Here is a 17,893-nt window from a genome sequence, read left to right as displayed (position 1 = left end):
GGCAGGATATAAAACCAATGCACAGAAATCAGTTGCATTCTATACACTAACAATAAGACTGATGAAAGAGAAATTAAGAAACTGATCCTATTTACAATTGCACCAGGCACTACAAGATTTTTAGGAATAAACCTAACCAAAGAAATAAAAGATCTGTACTCTAAAAACTACAGTATATTTATGAAAGATATTGAGGAAGACACAAGAAATGGAAAAATATTTCATGCTCATGTATAAATGAATAAATATTGTGAAAATATCTATGGTACCCAGAACAATCTACACATTCAATGCAATCCCTATCAACATATCATCCACAATTTTCAGAGTTGGAACAAATAATCCTAAAATTTGTATGGGACCAGAAAAGACTTCAAATAGCCAGGAGAATGTTGAAAAAGAAAACCGAAGCTGGCGGCACCACAATGCTGGACTCCAAGCTAGATTACAAACCTGTAATCATCAAGACAGAATGGTACTGGCATGAAAACAGACACGTAGATCAATGGAACAGAATAGAGAATCCAGAAATGGACCCTAAACTAATCTCTGATAAAGCAGGATAAAAGATCCAATGAGAAAAGGACAGTCTCTTCAATAAAGGTGCTGGAAAAATTGGACAGCTACATATAGAAGAATGAAACTGCACCATTTTCTTACACCCTACACTAAAACAAATTCAAAATGAAAGATCTAAATACGAGACAGGGGGCAGCCCCAGTGGCCCAGCGGTTTAGCGCCACCTTCAGCCTGGGGTGTGATCTTGGAGACGCTGGATCGAGTCCCATGTCAGGCTCCCTGCATGGAGCATGCTTCTCCCTCTGCCTGTGTCTCTGCCTCTCTCTCTCTCTCTCTCTCTCTCTGTCTGCCATGAATAAATAAATAAAATTTTAAAATAAATAAATAAATAAATAAGAGACAGGAACTCAACAAATTCCTTGAGGAGAACACCAGCAGCAACCTCTTTTACCTTTGCCTAAGGAACTTCTTGCTAGACACGTCTCCAATTGGGTGCAAGGGAAACAAAATAAAAAATGAACTATTGGGACTTCATCAAGAGAAAAAGCTTCTGCAGAGCAAATGAAACAGTCAACAAAATTAAAAGGCAACCTATGGAATCAGAGAATATATATGCAAGTGACATATCAGATAAAGTGCTGGTATTCAAATCTATAAGTACTTATCAAACTCAACACCCCAAAACAAATAATCCAGTCAACAATGAGTAGAAGACATGAACAGACATTTCTCCAAAGAAGACATATAAATGGCCAACAGACATGTGAAAAAAAATGTTCCACATCACTTGGCATCATCGAAATACAAATCAAAACCCCAATGAGATACCACTTCACACCAGTCAGAATGGCTAAAATTAACAAGACAAGAACTAACAAATGTTGGTGAGAATGAGGAGAAAAGAGAACCTTCTTACAGTGTTGGTGGGAATGCAAGTTGGTACAGCCACTCTGGAAAGCAGTATGCAAGTTCCTTAAGAATTTAAAAATAGAGCTATCTAACAACCTGGCAATTGCACTACTAGGTATGTACCCCAAAGATACAAACATAGTGATTTGAAGGGGCACATGCATTTCTATACACTAACAATGAGACTGAAGAAAGAGAAATGAAGGAGTCAATCCCATTTACAATAGCACCCAAAAGCATAAGATACCTAGGAATAAACCTAACCAAAGAGGTAAAGGATCTATACCCTAAACACTATAGAACACTTCTGAAAGGAATTGAGGAAGACACAAAGAGATGGAAAAATATTCCATGCTCATGGACTGGCAGAATTAATATTGTGAAAATGTCAATGTTACCCAGGGCAACTTACACGTTTAATGCAATCCCTATCAAAATACCATGGACTTTCTTCAGAGAGTTAGAACAAATTATTTTAAGATTTGTGTGGAATCAGAAAAGACCCCGAATAGCCAGGGGAATTTTAAAAAAGAAAACCATAGTTGAGGGCATCACAATGCCAGATTTCAGGTTGTACTACAAAGCTGTGGTCATCAAGACACTGTGGTACTGGCACAAAAACAGACACATAGATCAATGGAACAGATTAGAGAATCCAGAAGTGGACCCTCAACTTTATGGTCAACTAATATTCAATAAAGGAGGAAAGACTATCCATTGAAAGAAAGACAGTCTCTTCAATAAATGGTGCTGGGAAAATTGGACATCCACATGCAGAAGAATGAAACTAGACCATTCTCTTTAACCATACACAAAGATAAACTCAAAATGGATGAAAGATCTAAATGTGAGACAAGATTCCATCAAAATCCTAGAGGAGAACACAGGCAACACCCTTTTTGAACTCGGCCACAGTAATTTCTTGCAAGATACATCCACGAAGGCAAAAGAAACAAAAGAAAAAATGAACTGTTGGGACTTCATCAAGATAAGAAGCTTTTGCACAGCAAAGGATACAGTCAACAAAACTAAAAGACAACCTGCAGAATGGGAGAACATATTTGCAAATGATGTATCAGATAAAGGGCTAGTTTCCAAGATCTATAAAGAACTTATCAAACTCAACACCCAAGAAACAAACAATCCAATCATGAAATGGGCAAAAGACATGAAGAGAAATCTCACAGAGGAAGACATAGACGTGGCCAACATGCACATGAGAAAATGCTGTGCATCACTTGCCATCAGGGAAATACAAATCAAAACCACAATGAGATACCACCTCCCACCAGTGAGAATGGGGAAAATTAACAAGGCAGGAAACAACAAATGTTGGAGAGGTTGTGGAGAAAAGGGAACCCTCTTACACTGTTGGTGGGAATGTGAACTGGTGCAGCCACTCTGGAAAACTGTGTGGAGGTTCCTCAAAGAGTTAAAAATAGACCTGCCCTACGACCCAGCAATTGCACTGCTGGGGATTTACCCCAAAGATACAGATGCAATGAAACGCCGGGACACCTGCACCCCGATGCTTCTAGCAGCAATGTCCACAATAGCCACACTGTGGAAAGACCCAAGATGTCCATTGACAGATGATGGATAAAGAAGATACGGTGGAATGGAATATTACTCAACCATCAGAAAAGATGTAGACTTACCATTTATATCAACGTGGCTAGAACTGGAGGGTACCATGCTGAGTGAAATACGTTAATCAGAAACAAACAAGAGAAAAACAATAATCATACGGTTTCACTCATATGTGTAATATAAGAAACAGAGCAGAGGATCATAGTGGAAGGGAGGGAAAACTGAATGGGAAGTCTTTGGAGAGGGAGATAAATCATGAGTGACTCTTATCCATAGGGAAAAAAATGCAGAGTTGCTAGAGAGGAGGTTAATGGGGGCATGGGGTAATTGGTAATGGGCATTAAAGAGAGCATGTGATGTGATGAACACTGGGTGTTATACGAAAATTATCTATTATAGAACACTACATGAAAACTATGTATTATCTGTTGGCTAATTGAATTTATTTTTTTTTCTTTATTTATTTATGATAGTCACACACAGAGAGAGAGAGAGAGGCAGAGACACAGGCAGAGGGAGAAGCAGGCTCCACGCACCGGGAGCCCGACGTGGGATTCTATCCCGGATCTCCAGGATCGCGCCCTGGGCCAAAGGCAGGCGCCAAACCGCTGCGCCACCCAGGGATCCCGGCTAATTGAATTTAAATTAAAAAATATCAAGACTATTCAGTGTAACTTTCAGTGCACACTTATTTCACTTTCTTATGCTGATGAAATTTTATTCTTATAAGTGCACAGAATTTACATGCAAATAATATTGAAATTACAGGTTTTAAAACGTCAGAGAGTAGTTCAACATAACTATTGTCCCGATTTTGCTTACATTACTTACTGATGTTTAAATCCGTTCTCTTCTAAGAAGCCCATTGCAATTAATAATATAATCCTTGGGACACCTGGGTGCCTCAGCAATTGAGCATCTGCCTTCAGCTCGGGGTATGATCCCAAGTCAAGGGATCGAGTTCCGCATCGGGCTCCCTGCAAGGAACCTATTTCTCCCTCTGTCTATGTCTCTGCCTCTCTCTGTGTGTCTCTCATGAATAAAGAAATGAAATCTTTAAAAAATTTAAGCAATCTAATCCTCATATGCTTAATGCAGCACTTAGAAGACATTTTAAAATACATAAAACCTAGTGGTGCCTACCTTTATTCCTCTTAGCACTTATTTTAATTCAGTATCAGTGCTTTTGTTACAGGCAGTTAGTTAGGTTATAACAGGAGGCTTGGAGGCCAGCAAAGAGGAAGCCAGGGCTAGTTATGAAGAAAGTCAGAGGACTGTTCTGGCAGCACTCCACAACAAAGCCACAAGAAGTTGGATCAAACAAGACAGGATCAAGATGGCTGTCAAAGTAGACCCAACACTCTTGACCAAATAAGAAAAGACTGAAAACCCTTATTCCAAGAAATCCCCCTCCCCCGAACAAGTAATGAATATTCCCTATCCTTGTTAACAACTGTCAATATAAGATAGACACCTTACCTCCAGGTTGCAATTCTCTATCTTTCTCTCTCTCATTTCTTTTGCTGGCTCTCACATGTTGAGAATGTACCTTTGTTTTAATAATTTTTCCCATCCATGTCAATTGTCTACTGGATTGTGTCTGTCCTTGAGTTTTTTCTCCCGATGAGACCAAGAACCTTTGGCAACATCTTTGGGATGGCCTCAGGACCTGGGGCCTCCCAGTTCACCTGGCAACACTTTCATAGCCAGTAAAGAAGCTCTGACATTTCCTAACGTCTTATGTAAGGCTCTAGCTACTTCTCCTGTGGAGTGCAATCCATCACCAGCATGGATTTGGCACTCTACAGAATATATATTTTTAGCATAATTACTATATCCAGGCTATAACAAATGTTGGCTAGTGGAGCCTGAATTAAGGAAATTTTGTTGTACTATCATTTGGATCCCACTGCTTCAGAATTTGAGATATGAGATAATTCAGACAGGGGCTGAGATTAAATTGACCTTAGTATTATTTATGAACAAAGAGTTTGCTAATGGGATCCCTGGGTGGCGCAGTGGTTTGGCGCCTGCCTTTGGCCCAGGGCGCGATCCTGGAGACCCAGGATCGAATCCCACATCAGGCTCCCGGTGCATGGAGCCTGCTTCTCCTTCTGCCTGTGTCTCTGCCTCTCTCTCTTTCTCTCTCTGTGACTATCATAAATAAATAAAAAATTTAAAAAAAATAAAATAAAATGATAATATTTAAAAAAAAAGAGTTTGCTATAAGCAAATTAATAGTATAAACAAGAGGGAGTCCTGGGTGGCTCAGCGGTTGGGCATCTACCTTTGGCTCAGAGGGTGATCCCAGAGACACCAGATCGAGTCCCACATCAGGCTCCCTGCATGGAGCCTGCTTCTCCCTTTTCCTGTGTCTCTGCTTCTCTCTCTCTTTCTCTCTTTCTCTCTCTGTCTCTCATGAATAAATAAAATCTTTCAAAAAATAATATAAACAAGATCGCAAAGAAAAAATGCTTCTAAGCATCTTTAAATACCTTAGAAATATTTCTTTAAAAAAAGAAATATTTCTTTACATATAATTCATAGATATACTAACTACAAATAATTCTCACATATTTGTTAAAACAAGATCTTTAAGGGTAATACTTTGTTAGACTAATTCTGGTTACTGCATGTACAAGAAAGTCATAAAAACTGCAATACAAAAGAAATATTCTAAAATTCATAACATCAACCACTTTATACTTATTCTACTAAAATTACTGAAATTTTTATTTTTTTTAACTTTTATTTATTTATGATAGTCACAGAGAGAGAGAGAGAGGCAGAGACACAGGCAGAGGGAGAAGCAGGCTCCATGCACCGGGAGCCTGACGTGGGATTCGATCCGGGGTCTCCAGGATCGTGCCCTGGGCCAAAGGCAGGCGCTAAACCGCTGCACCACCCAGGGATCCCTGAAATTTTTAAAAAGGATTTTATTTATATGTTTATGAGAGACACAGAGTGAGAGAGAGGCAGAGACATAGGCAGAAGGGGAAGCAGGCTCCATGCAGGAAGCCGGATGAGGGACTTGATCCCTGAACTCCAGGATCAGGCCCTGAACCAAAAGCAGAGCTTAACCGCTGAGCCATCCAGGCATCCCAAAGTTATTGCAAATTAAGAAAAAAATGTAAACATGTAAAATCTAAAACCCATTTTTCTTATACCTCTACTTTTTTTCTTCTATGGAATCACAGGTATCTGAACTAATTTGGCAGCAAAATTAATACAATCCATGATAATTAAACCTATTAATAATAAGCAAAACAATCCAGTTAATGTTAGCCTTGAAAGTACAGAGAGAAAGGGAATATAAAGATCTGTGTGGAAAAAAAAAAGATCTGTGTGCACATTTAGAAACTAAACTCAACAAGAACAATTAAATGCCCAACAAAGGTCAAGGAGCAAATAATAAGAATGGTTTATGTATGATCTGTGGAATCAAACTTACTACTCATGTCACACCTTATATATTAACTAGTTTTGAATTTAAAATAAAAATAATTATTTTTAATCTAGTAATTCAAAAATTGACTAAGTTAGACACAATATTTTAAAATAATATGGATTAGTTGTCATCTTACGACTTCCATTCAAATGATCCAGTCTCAAATGTAGTTTATTTAAGAAAATGTAGTTTATCTGACATGGATTCAGTTTTTTAGACTATGACAGAAAATCTTTCCTAAAGGACTTCAAAAATATAAATATATTTTGTAAAATTCATGTAAGGGTCAGAGAAGTATCTCAGAAGTGCCAGTCAGAACAAGCCAATATCCACCTTTATTGGAAAAAGTGGAAATGAAGTCTAGAAAGTGAACATAGTGAGATATATAATTCAAGGCTTTGAAATTTTATGGAGATACTAATATTTAGTATGCAATAGTTTTAATCAAGATTGTTTAAAAACACCCATTTTTCTCATTACAAATCGTGTCAAAATTTAACTTGAGGTTTTCAGTTAATATTTATTGCATTTTAAAAACTGCTACAAAAAGCTTATATTTCAGTAATGAACTCTTATCATCAAATACCTGAGGTGTATTTGTCATTAGGAAAATAAGAATGAATCAGACCACAGGGGAACTTTTGAGTGCCATCAGTCCAAAGACAGTTAACAATTTATAATCAAGATATGATATTGAAAACAATAATTGGGTATAAAGCAGTTCTTGTGAATATTACTTTAGAACTTATATATGAAGGATATGTTTTATTTATTTTGTTTGTAGGTACCATTCTTTAGGAAAGAATTCAACTCTCCACTTTTTTTCCTACATTGAATCGGCTGTTAATATTTTTCACCTTGTGAAAAAGATTATGTTCCAGGGAAATGTGATCCAAAAAGAACTATTGGGTAAAAGCCATTTTTCGCATAAGCTTTCATAATAAAATCTAGAGATGTGCTCATCTGGTAAAAATTTCAAGCTTTTAATGTAATAAATATCATATTTAGGAATATAACACTGTTAAAAATGCATACTGATAGAAAATTTTAACTTACGGATACACCTTTGGTACTCAGCATAATGCTGCTCTCCCTCCAGACTCAGTTATATGGTAAAAATATTGAAAGTTTCCTATTATATAGTAAGGGTAATTGACAATCTCTTACCCTATTTCACATGCAGCCAACACTGAGATTTAGCAATTTACATAAGATGTTTACCTGCTTTAAATTACCATAGTAATTTAATAGAAGTTGATATACAAGGTAATTTTAATTTTCTCAGCAGTTCCCCCATCATTTAAATTTACCAGTTCTCTTTCTGAATATGTTTTACTATCTGTTAACTAATTAATTTCCAATGATCCAATATTCATTGACTATGTCTTGTGGACTATTCTGTTCTCTAATAACTTGTGTTTTGTTTTGTTTTTTAGCTAATACCTGACATCCTAACTACAGAATGCTAAAAACAACAATTATATTTGTCAAAATTATTAGCTACTGTGAATTAACATTTGTTACTAATACCTATAATCAGAAAAGACTATGTTGGTAGCAAAGATACCAAATGAAAAGTGTAAGATGGTGTATAGAAGCTTCAAAAAATGTCAAGTTTGGGTATATTGTTCCTTAGAGTAAATCTGTGAATTAACTGGAGAATTCTTTGACTTTCGGGGGGGGGGGCATATCTCTCTTTTGACATAATAATCATAGCACATTTTCTTATTGTTACTTTCCTATATACAAACATCAACTTGTGATGGTTGACTAAAACCATGAAGACTATTAGTTATACAGCTAATTCTCAACACAGCAGAAAGTGGTTAGAAAAGCAATAAAATAAGTTTTACTGAGGTTTATAACTGCAGTTTAAATACTGACATGAGTTGCCAATTTTTGTTTAAAGATTTTATTTATTTATTCATGAGAGACACAGAAAGAGAGAGGCAGAGACACAGGCAGAAGGAGAAGCAGGCTCAATGCAGGGAGCCTGATATGGGACTTGATCCCGGGACTCCAGGATCACACTCTGAGCCGAAGGCAGATGCTCAACCACTGAGCCATCCAGGTGTCCAATTATTAACACAGCCAATTATTAACACAAGCATTATTAATAGCATTATATTATAACTTCAACAGACATCAATTTGTAGGTCTCTGGCATACTTCCTTCAGTTTTCAAAAAATAATAAAAATATTATTAATTAACAGTACTAAAAACTAAGCTATCATATAGTTAATGGGCCAAAATTAATGTTGCTTATGGAATTTCCTAACTTAATTTATCAAGAAATAGTCTTGGAGAATATTATAATCTAAAGTTGTATTAATCAGATCTGTCCTATACAAAGTACTTAGATTATAACTATATTAGGAGATAGTGAAAATGTGCAGGTGATAAAAATATGTGAACCTAATACTCTATCTATATCTGCTTTAAAAAAATTTTCACTTGCCCCAAGAAATAGCATGATTATTTTAAGTCTGCCTTCTATAGTATGCACACTTGAAAAATTTAGTATTAATTTATTGATTTAGTATATAATTTATCATAAAAACTGTGCCCACTAATGACACAGGTTTATTCAAGAGAGTTATATTCACAAAGATAAGAAAATTAAGTGCCTCAGTTCATGCTATGCTGAACTCCTCCACCTTCCAACAAAATCTAATTCTAAGACTTCTCAAACAGCAGCTCCAAAGCTCTTCTTTTACTCTATAATCATTTTAGTTCTTATCCTCTTTGTTCTAATTGTTTACCATGATATCTATAGGAGGTAAGCAGTTTAACTCTTGGGGCCTGTTTCTTTTCTATTCTCCACAATAACTAGTATAGTAATGAGCACTCAGTGAAGCTAGAAAATAAAAGCTTTTGAAAATCAATTAATTAAAAAACACCTAATTCATTCCAGAGTTCACTGGCCAAGTGTTTTGCTGTACCTGTAAAATGAAATGTTAATATTATCTTATAATATGGTTATGACATGCTAAGTAAATACTCTTGAGTATGTGGAAACTTTATAACCATATTCATTAAAATCAAATTCAAAATGGGATCCAAGTTACTGCCTGGTTCTAAAAGTATGTGAAGATGAACTGTGAGTATCCACATGGTACATTTTATTTCAAAAGGTTCAGGCTTGTTTTGATCAAGAGCTTTTCCAAAACAAAAGATCCCTAACTCTGGAATCTAGCAACTGGAAGCATGTCAATTTGCCAATTCACCACTACCACCACAACCACCACCAACAACAACATAAAATATTCACTGAGGTCCAGGATTATTTTGCAGTGATACTAGAATTATATTGTGCTTTAAACCATATCCAGAGGAAACTCAAACATGAAAGCTGCATGTTACTCAAAACTATCGTCTTGACTGATTCACTAGAGAAAGTTATCTAATCACAAATAGCATGTATATCATTTTAAAAATATTTAGCTTAAAGGCACTTACCCAAAATTAAATTTATCCTTTTTAATACTGCACTTCTTTTTTACTTCTTTACTCTTTTTCTAATAAAAAGAAACATGAAATAGCTTAAAAACTAGTAGGGAGGGAAAGGGCCAAATAAAAGAAGGAATACTAATTAATCTAAACTCAGTCCACATTTGGAAAGGGTCAACTGTGAACTGCGATTTTTTTTCAACCATTTGGTTTTAAAGAAACAACTTCACTACTCAGATAATATTGCTAATTTTCCAAAAGTATCTTATAACTTTAGATTTTCTTCTAATCGTCCTGTCCATCACTTCAGGTCCCTCGTAGCCATGTTTTTTGGAAGCAACTATTCTCAATTGCTGGAAACCCCAAGAAGAACATAGAGATCATAATACATTCGTGTTTTTATTAGGGACACTTTAAGTTTCATCATATTTACTTAAAAAGAAGTTATGTCATTCTGGCTGAAGAGTAGTTAGTTTCATAAAACCTGTTTCCTCTGTTATCAATCAGTCACTGTCTACTTCTCTTCAAGTTTGATGCCACTTTGGAAGTCAAGTGGAGTGTGTGTTTTATTATTATTATTATTATTATTATTATTATTTAATGTAAGTACCGACTTCCTAACTGTTACATGTCAGGAGTCAGAAGCCAGGAACGTGGCTTTCAGGAGCTCTCAGCACAGGAGTATCAGGATAACTGAAAAGAGGTCAGGCCTTCTGCCCATTCAAGCTTTGAGGCATGGAGAGACAATGGTCTGAGAAATGGCCCTTGAGAAGCCTGTGGTCAGACTGAATCCTTTGAGAGCAAAGGTGACAGAAAAGGGGTAAGAACAGTATTGATAAAGTCTGTCCCAGAAACAGGGACCAGGCTGCGCAACCGTACATAGAATCATCAGCATCTATGGCATCTAAGAAGCAAAGCCAGGCCTTAAACCCCCCAATTCCTGGATGCCAAGCTTGAGACCAGAGAGTGTTGGTTTTTAGAAGGAAAACTACCTCGAAGGACATAGGGAGCCGCGAGCAGATGTGGGAGAGGCATTAAAAGCTTCTGCAGGAGAAACCAGCGCGTTGGTCGCCTGCCGGGCCGGAGGCCGGAAAGGCGCCCCAGCACCAGGCGAGTGCGGTGCCACTACTCACCCCTACTCTCCTATGGTCCCCGTCGTCGCCCTGCTGGACACAGGCCCTGCAGGGGAGCCCCTCCCTCGCCCGCTGCCAGGGGTGGGCTCAGCGGGCAAGAGGAGAGGGCGGCGCAGGTGTCGGTGAGCCGGTGCCAGAGATGCACTCCAGGAGGAGCTGAGTGCAAAGGAGGCAGCCTGGTGCCTTGCGCTCCCTGGCGCCGCCAACTTCACCACCATCGACGTGGAGGGGCGAGGGGAGACACGGGGGGAGGCCCTCGCCCAGCGGCCCCTACTAGGCCCGAGCTCCGGCGGGACCGCCACCCTCAGTCCCCTCAGCGACCCGACCCCAGGCCTGATTCCTGTCCCTCAGCCCCCGCGGCCACAGAGCAGCGGCGGCTCCCTCTCGGGGCCGCGGTCGCAGCTGCATCCTCGTGCTCCTCCTCCTCTGGCGCCGCTGCCTACACACACAACCCCAGCGCCGTTAGAGCCAAGGCGCCCCAACTGCCGTCGCCTAGCAACCGCGCGCATGCGTCCCACCCCCGCCGGCGACCGCCGCCACCGCTGGCGCCTCTGTCTGGGCTCAGTCTAAGACCTACAGAAGTGCGCAAAAGCCCACTTCCTAGATCCTGGATGGAGGGGAGTCAAGGCACAGATGAGGTGGGGAAAGGTGCAACATGCGGTGCAAATGGAAGAGGCTGGACTTAGAATACGGCAATCCCCTGACCCCTGGACAGGTTTCTGGTGCTTGAGAGTGACAATCCAACAACCTCCCAACTTATTCTTTAATCTTGCCTTCTCCGATCCATTTTTAACAAGGGCTTGCAGAGGAATTTTTAAAATAAACTCCCCTGACCGTGTCACTCATCTGCATAATTCTGGTAGTTAAAGGAGAAGTCCCTTAATAGGGCCTAATAGTTCTATACTACTGCTACAGCATCCTCTCTGGTCTCCCTGCCTTTACATTTGTCTTTCTACAATCCGTTCTCATACTTCTATCAGGGTGGTCTTTGTTAAACAGAAATCTACTCTCACTTTCCTCTGGTTTAGAGAAGGGCTTTGGAGTTAGAGCGAGTTTTGAATTTCTGCCCCACCACTGACTAGCTATGTTTCCTTGAGCCAAACACTTCTCTAAATTTGTTTCTTCATCTGTAAAATGGGGATTATTATAGTACCTATGGAATAGTTAAGAGGACTAAATGAGAGTGCATGTAGAGCACTTAACATATACAACTTACTCTGGCACCAGAATAAGCACTCAGTAAAAATTAGAGCTATGTTTAAGTTGATTTCATTGCTTATATAAAATAAAGGATAAAGTACAAACTCCCTAGCTTAGTATTCAAGGTCTCCTAAGATCTTGCCTCTATTTTTCTGGCTATAGCTCCTTTCCATTCCTCTTTGAGCACCTAGCCATAGACCAGTCCCTGCAGTTTTTGAGATACATCTAGATTATAAAGTCCTTCAATATATTTTCCCAAGTTTCCTCTGGGGAAGAATTCTGTGTAAACCCTCCATTAATGAACATTGAAGTCTTCAGTGATCTTTCCCAAAATACACATGCTAATTTTTAAATATTGACACTGAGAATTGGCACATAGTGATTGTTTACAAAAATCGTATGGTTTTTCTAGAGGCTTCTTTATTCAATCTTTTGAAATTAGGCTCAAAGTTTCTGTAATGTATAATGACAAAAATATGTTAACAAGTTTGAACTTAATACAATGCATGAACATATTTACAGACGTTACAGGCCCTGCTGGATGTTTATTTAACAAAAGATTTAAATATTTTACGAAGTGTAAAAGTAGCTATACCATGTGAGAGTGAGAGGCCCTAAAACTAATCCTGAAACATTAATAAAGACCTCAAATGGAATATAAAACTAAAATGAAACTTTGAGAACCAAGCAGACAGAAAATATCAAAAAAAAAAAAGAATAATTAGAAAGGTAAAAAAAGAGTGAATCACTCTAAGACTAATTAAATAGAAACACCAGATGAAAATAATCAACAAATTGTAATCATCAGGGAAAATCACAACATAGGGAATATGTATTATAACTGTGAATACGGCAGTGACCTTGGATAAACTTCTCACACTGATCATACCTTTCCTTCCATAAGATATAGATATGCCTTTCTAGTCCAAAGGAACACAGTTTCTTAGTGTTCAGCCTTTTCCAAGGATCATCAACAACTCTCAGGGACAGACTTCTAAAAGATTTTGCTTAGATCTTCTAAGATCTGTATTTAGTGACATAAAATCTGTATTATTTAATCTTTATTTTCTGTTCACTTATTGAACTCATTACATTCTATAGTGAAACAGAGGAATAAATATATAAAATTCTATTAGTCATCTTTACTTCTTCCTTTTCTACATACAGAACTGTGTCACTGCTGCACTTAAACTCCTCCAATATTTTCCCTTGGGTTTCAATATAAAATCTGAGCTCCTTTGCACACATCAGCGTGTCTGCCTCTACTATGTTAGCAAAGTATAAACTGTCAACAAAGAGAGACCTATCCACATCAATATGGAAAGAAATAAAGCATTAATTATTGAGTAAGGACAGCACAGTGCATGAATATAGATATCCCTCAAGAAACTGCAAAGTCAGGATATAATTCCACACAACTTATAGAGTAAAGCAAATACAAAGTTCACTTGAAAATTGTAATGGATGTTTAGTTAATTGACTTCCTCCAAAAAAATAACAAAACACCTTGTGTCACTCTACCCCATGTCCCCTGGGAAGATCTGAGACTAGGGCCATAAAGCAGCTCCTAGCAGGGTCCTCCCTGAGTCTCAAAGAGGTGCGTTCCCAGAGAATGGGGCTCCATGCAAGGGCAGACTGGGCAGGAGATGCCATTGACCCCACCCTTGGGGAGGCGACTGGCGGATGCCTCCTAAGCCAGAGCTTGGAACATACTCAGGGCCAGCAAAGTGAGTTCAATGGCTGAGGTAAGGTACCCCGCCTGAGGGCCTCATAACGCAATTCAGACTACTCTCCCCCTCCCTCTAAAAAAAAAGAATAACAAAACATCTCTGATTTCCCCCAAAAGACACCTTGAATCTTCCTGGAAGTCAAATGGTTATAGGGCTCCCACATTATCTCTATAGATATGTCTTTACATTTCAAAGGGGTATATGGCTCATGAGCTTGAAAACATTCTAAAACTGGAGAAGGAGACTTTCTAGTTCCTGGAGAGGTTGATCTGCATTCCAAAAATTAGAGTAAGGATCTATGCCCACTATGTCCCCCAAAGAGATACATTAAGTGAAGGAGAAGAAATAGTCTATCTCTTCATTCACTTTTATTTACCTTTAAAATTCAGTCATTTTTTTCAAAAACAAAATTCTGTGCTCGCACAGTAGATGGCACCTAGTAGATCATGAGGAAGTCTTTCTTAAATAAGAAAGTCATAGAAAAGGTGGCATTGCTCTGAGTGTTGACAGATGAGTAGGAGTTTTCTAGAAGGGAATAGAACATGCAAATAAAAAAGTCTGTTCAAAGGTCCAAAAAATGTGAAAGTTCCTGGTATGTTCAGTGAAAGTAGAAAAGTTGGACTTACACGTATTATATCTGTATTTAGGAACTGAGCATCATAAGGCTACAAAGGAGTATAGAGAAGTAGGTTGGTGAAAGATTGTGAAATGCCCTAGATACCATGCCAGATTTTGAAAAGGTCTATATCTGATAGCTAAAATAGGGTAACATACTAATAATGCTTGTTTGGGGGCTTGGCACAAATATTAAACAGTGTCCCAGCCCCAAAGAGCTTATAATCTAATGGATGCAAGAATACAAGATTCTTCTATAATTCTTCTATAATTAACATAAAGAAATACCATAAATTGACAGGTATATTTTAGATGTATTTGAGGGAACAGATATGGGATTGTGGATAGATTTTGGTTAAAGATTCTAAGAAAGCTCCTTGGATGACTTCATCTTTACCTATAATGTAAAGGATCTCCTCCATAATCAGAGTAGCTCCTGGAATTTCAAATACTTGAACTCTGTATGTCTATATGTTGTAGTTCTTCCCCTATTTGTTCCCTGTTTCTGTTCTGACTCTGCTAAAGAAAATCACTCTGGCCTTTTTTTTTTAATTTAATTTATTTATTTATGATAGTCACACAGAGAGAGAGAGAGAGAGAGGCAGAGACATAGGCAGAGGGAGAAGCAGGCTCCATGCACCGGGATCCTGACGTGGGATTCGATCCTGGGTCTCCAGGATCGCGCCCTGGGCCAAAGGCAGGCGCCAAACCGCTGCGCCACCCAGGGATCCCTCTGGCCTTTTTTTTTTTTAATTCAATTAGTCAATATATAATACATCGTTAGTTTCATATGTAGAGTTCAGTTATTCATCAGTTGCATATAACAGCCAGTGCTTATCATATCGTGTGCCCTCCTTAATGCCCATCATTCAGTTACCGCATCCCCCTACCCACCTCCCCTCCACAACTGTTTAAAATCTTTGGAATGCAGCAAAGGAGGTCCTAAAAGGGAAATACCTAGCAATACAAGCCTCTCTTAAGAAACAAGAAAAGTCTCAAATACACAATCTACCATACACTTAAAGGAGTTGGAGAGAGAACATCAAATAAAGCCTAGAGCAAGCAGGAAACAAGAATTAATAAATATTAGAGCAGAACACAATGAGATAGAAACCAAAAGAACAGGAGAACAGATCAATGCAACTAGGAGCTGGTTTCTTTAAAGAAATAATAAGATTGACAAGCCCCTAGCCAAACTTATCAAAAAGAAAAGAGAAAGGACCCAAATTAATACAACCATGAATGACACTGGGGGTTATTCTGTATGTTAGTAAATTGAACACCAATAAAAAATAAATTTAAAAAAAAAACCATGAATGAAAGGCTAGCGATCATGACCACACCAAGGAAATAAAAATAATTAAAAGAACATATGATGAGCCAACAAATTAGGCAATTGGGAAGAAATGGATGTATTCCTAGAAACTTACAAATTATCACAACTGAAACCAGAAAAAGAAGAAAACCTGAACAGACCCATAATCAGCAAGGAAAGTGAGGCAATTATCAAAAACCTCCCAACAAACAAGAGTCCAGGGCCAGATGGTTTCCCAGGGGAATTCTATCAAACATTTAAAGAAGAATTAACACTTATTCTTCTGAAGCTGTTTCAAAAAATAGAAAGGAAAGGAAAGCTTCCACTCTTGTTCTATGAGGCCAACGTTACCTTGAACCCCAAAGCAAAGACCCACGAAAAAGGAGAATTACAGACCAATATCCCCGATGAACAAGGATGCAAAAATTCTCACCAACATACTATCTAATGGATCCAACAGTACATTAGAAGGATTATTTACCACGACCAAGTGGGATTTATTTCTGGGATGCAAGGGTGGTTCAACAACCGCAAATCAATCGACATGAACATCACATTAATAAAAGAAAGGACAAGAACAATATGACCCTCTCAATTGATGCAGAAAAAGCATTTGACAAAATACAGCATCCTTTCTTGATTAAAACTTTCCATAGTGTAGGGATGGAGCAAACATAACTCAATATCATAAAAGCCATCTATGAAAAGCCCACAGCAGATATCATTCTCAATGGGGAAAAATTGAGACCTTTTCCCCTAAGGTCAGGAATATGACAGAGATGCCCACTCTCATCACTGTTGTTCAACATAGTACTAGAAGTCCTAGCCTCAGCAGTTAGACAACAAAAATAAAAAGCATTCAAATTGGCAAAGAAGAAGTCAAACTCTCACTCTTCACAGATGATATGATTCTTAATGCAGAAAACGCCAAAAAAAAATTCCACTACAAAATTGCTAGAACTCATACAGGAATTTGGCAATGTGGCATGATATAAAATCAGTGCACAGAAATCAGATACATTTCTATACACTAACAATGAGATAGAAGAAAGAAATTAAGGAATGGATCCCATTTATCATTGCACTAAAAACCATAAGATACATATGAATAAGGCTAACCAAAGAAGTTAAGGATCTGTAATCTAAAAACTACAGATAACTTATGAAAGAAATTGTGGAAGACCTAAAGAAATGGTAAAACATTCCACACTCATAGTTTGGAAGAAAAAATATTGTGAAAATGTTGCTACCCAGAACAATCTACAAATTCAATTCAATCCCTATCACTATGGCCTTTGAACGCAAAATGTTACAGATTTAGTTTCTTATCTCATCACTTGATAATCCTTTCACTTTTTCATGGTCAACCCCTCTCCAAATCTCAGCTATTATTCTGTTAACCGTTCTCCACTATTACTGATGACTTCTTCACTCACCCATCAAACCTACCACTCAACTGATTACTTCATCACCTACGTTCCTTTAAAATGTTCCTTCAACGAAGCTATCAGGCATTCTTCTCACTTACAACAATCTGCTTCTGATTCCATACTATATTTTGATCCCTTCACCCTCACATAGACTGTATAGAACTATGTCTTCCATCTGAGCTGATCCTTGTCTCGCCCAGCCTCTCAGATAACTTGCTCTATTATGTGTTCTGTCTTTATTACTTTACACCTCTCACCTTCACGCACTGATCCCTTCCCCACAGCCTTTATACTCCAGTCTCTTTCATCTTTAAAAGAAATATTTTCCTTTATCCTGGAGTTTCCTCTAGTTTTCCCCTCTAGTTTCTTTGAAGTGTTGACTGTTAACACCTTTCCTTTTCACCCAGAGGTCTCAAAAATGGTTATCTACATATACTGTCTTTATTCCTTCACTTACCATTTACCTTTTAACCACTGTAATAGGGATTTTACCTACTCTTCTCCACTAAGACATCACTTGTTAAGAATCCTATTTATTGAAAAATTTATCTTT

General features: G+C 38.1%; 1 protein-coding gene and 1 pseudogene across 1 annotated transcript in view; one reads left to right on the top strand and one right to left on the bottom strand.

Moving 5' to 3' along the window:
* ZC3H12B (zinc finger CCCH-type containing 12B) overlaps nucleotides 1-11,512 on the bottom strand; it is a 603,410-nt gene extending 591,898 nt beyond the window's left edge. The window contains exon 1 of the mRNA XM_038587576.1: nucleotides 11,051-11,512. The gene's annotated coding sequence lies outside the window, so the exon portion shown is untranslated. The remainder of the gene's footprint in view (nucleotides 1-11,050) is intronic.
* LOC119868302 overlaps nucleotides 10,676-17,893 on the top strand; it is a 53,179-nt pseudogene continuing 45,961 nt past the window's right edge.

The sequence above is a fragment of the Canis lupus genome, chromosome X, assembly GCF_011100685.1.
Source record: "Canis lupus familiaris isolate Mischka breed German Shepherd chromosome X, alternate assembly UU_Cfam_GSD_1.0, whole genome shotgun sequence".
Lineage (NCBI taxonomy): Eukaryota > Metazoa > Chordata > Mammalia > Carnivora > Canidae > Canis > Canis lupus.
Note: the sequence above shows the minus strand (reverse complement) of the source record. Positions and strands in the feature narration are given on the sequence as shown.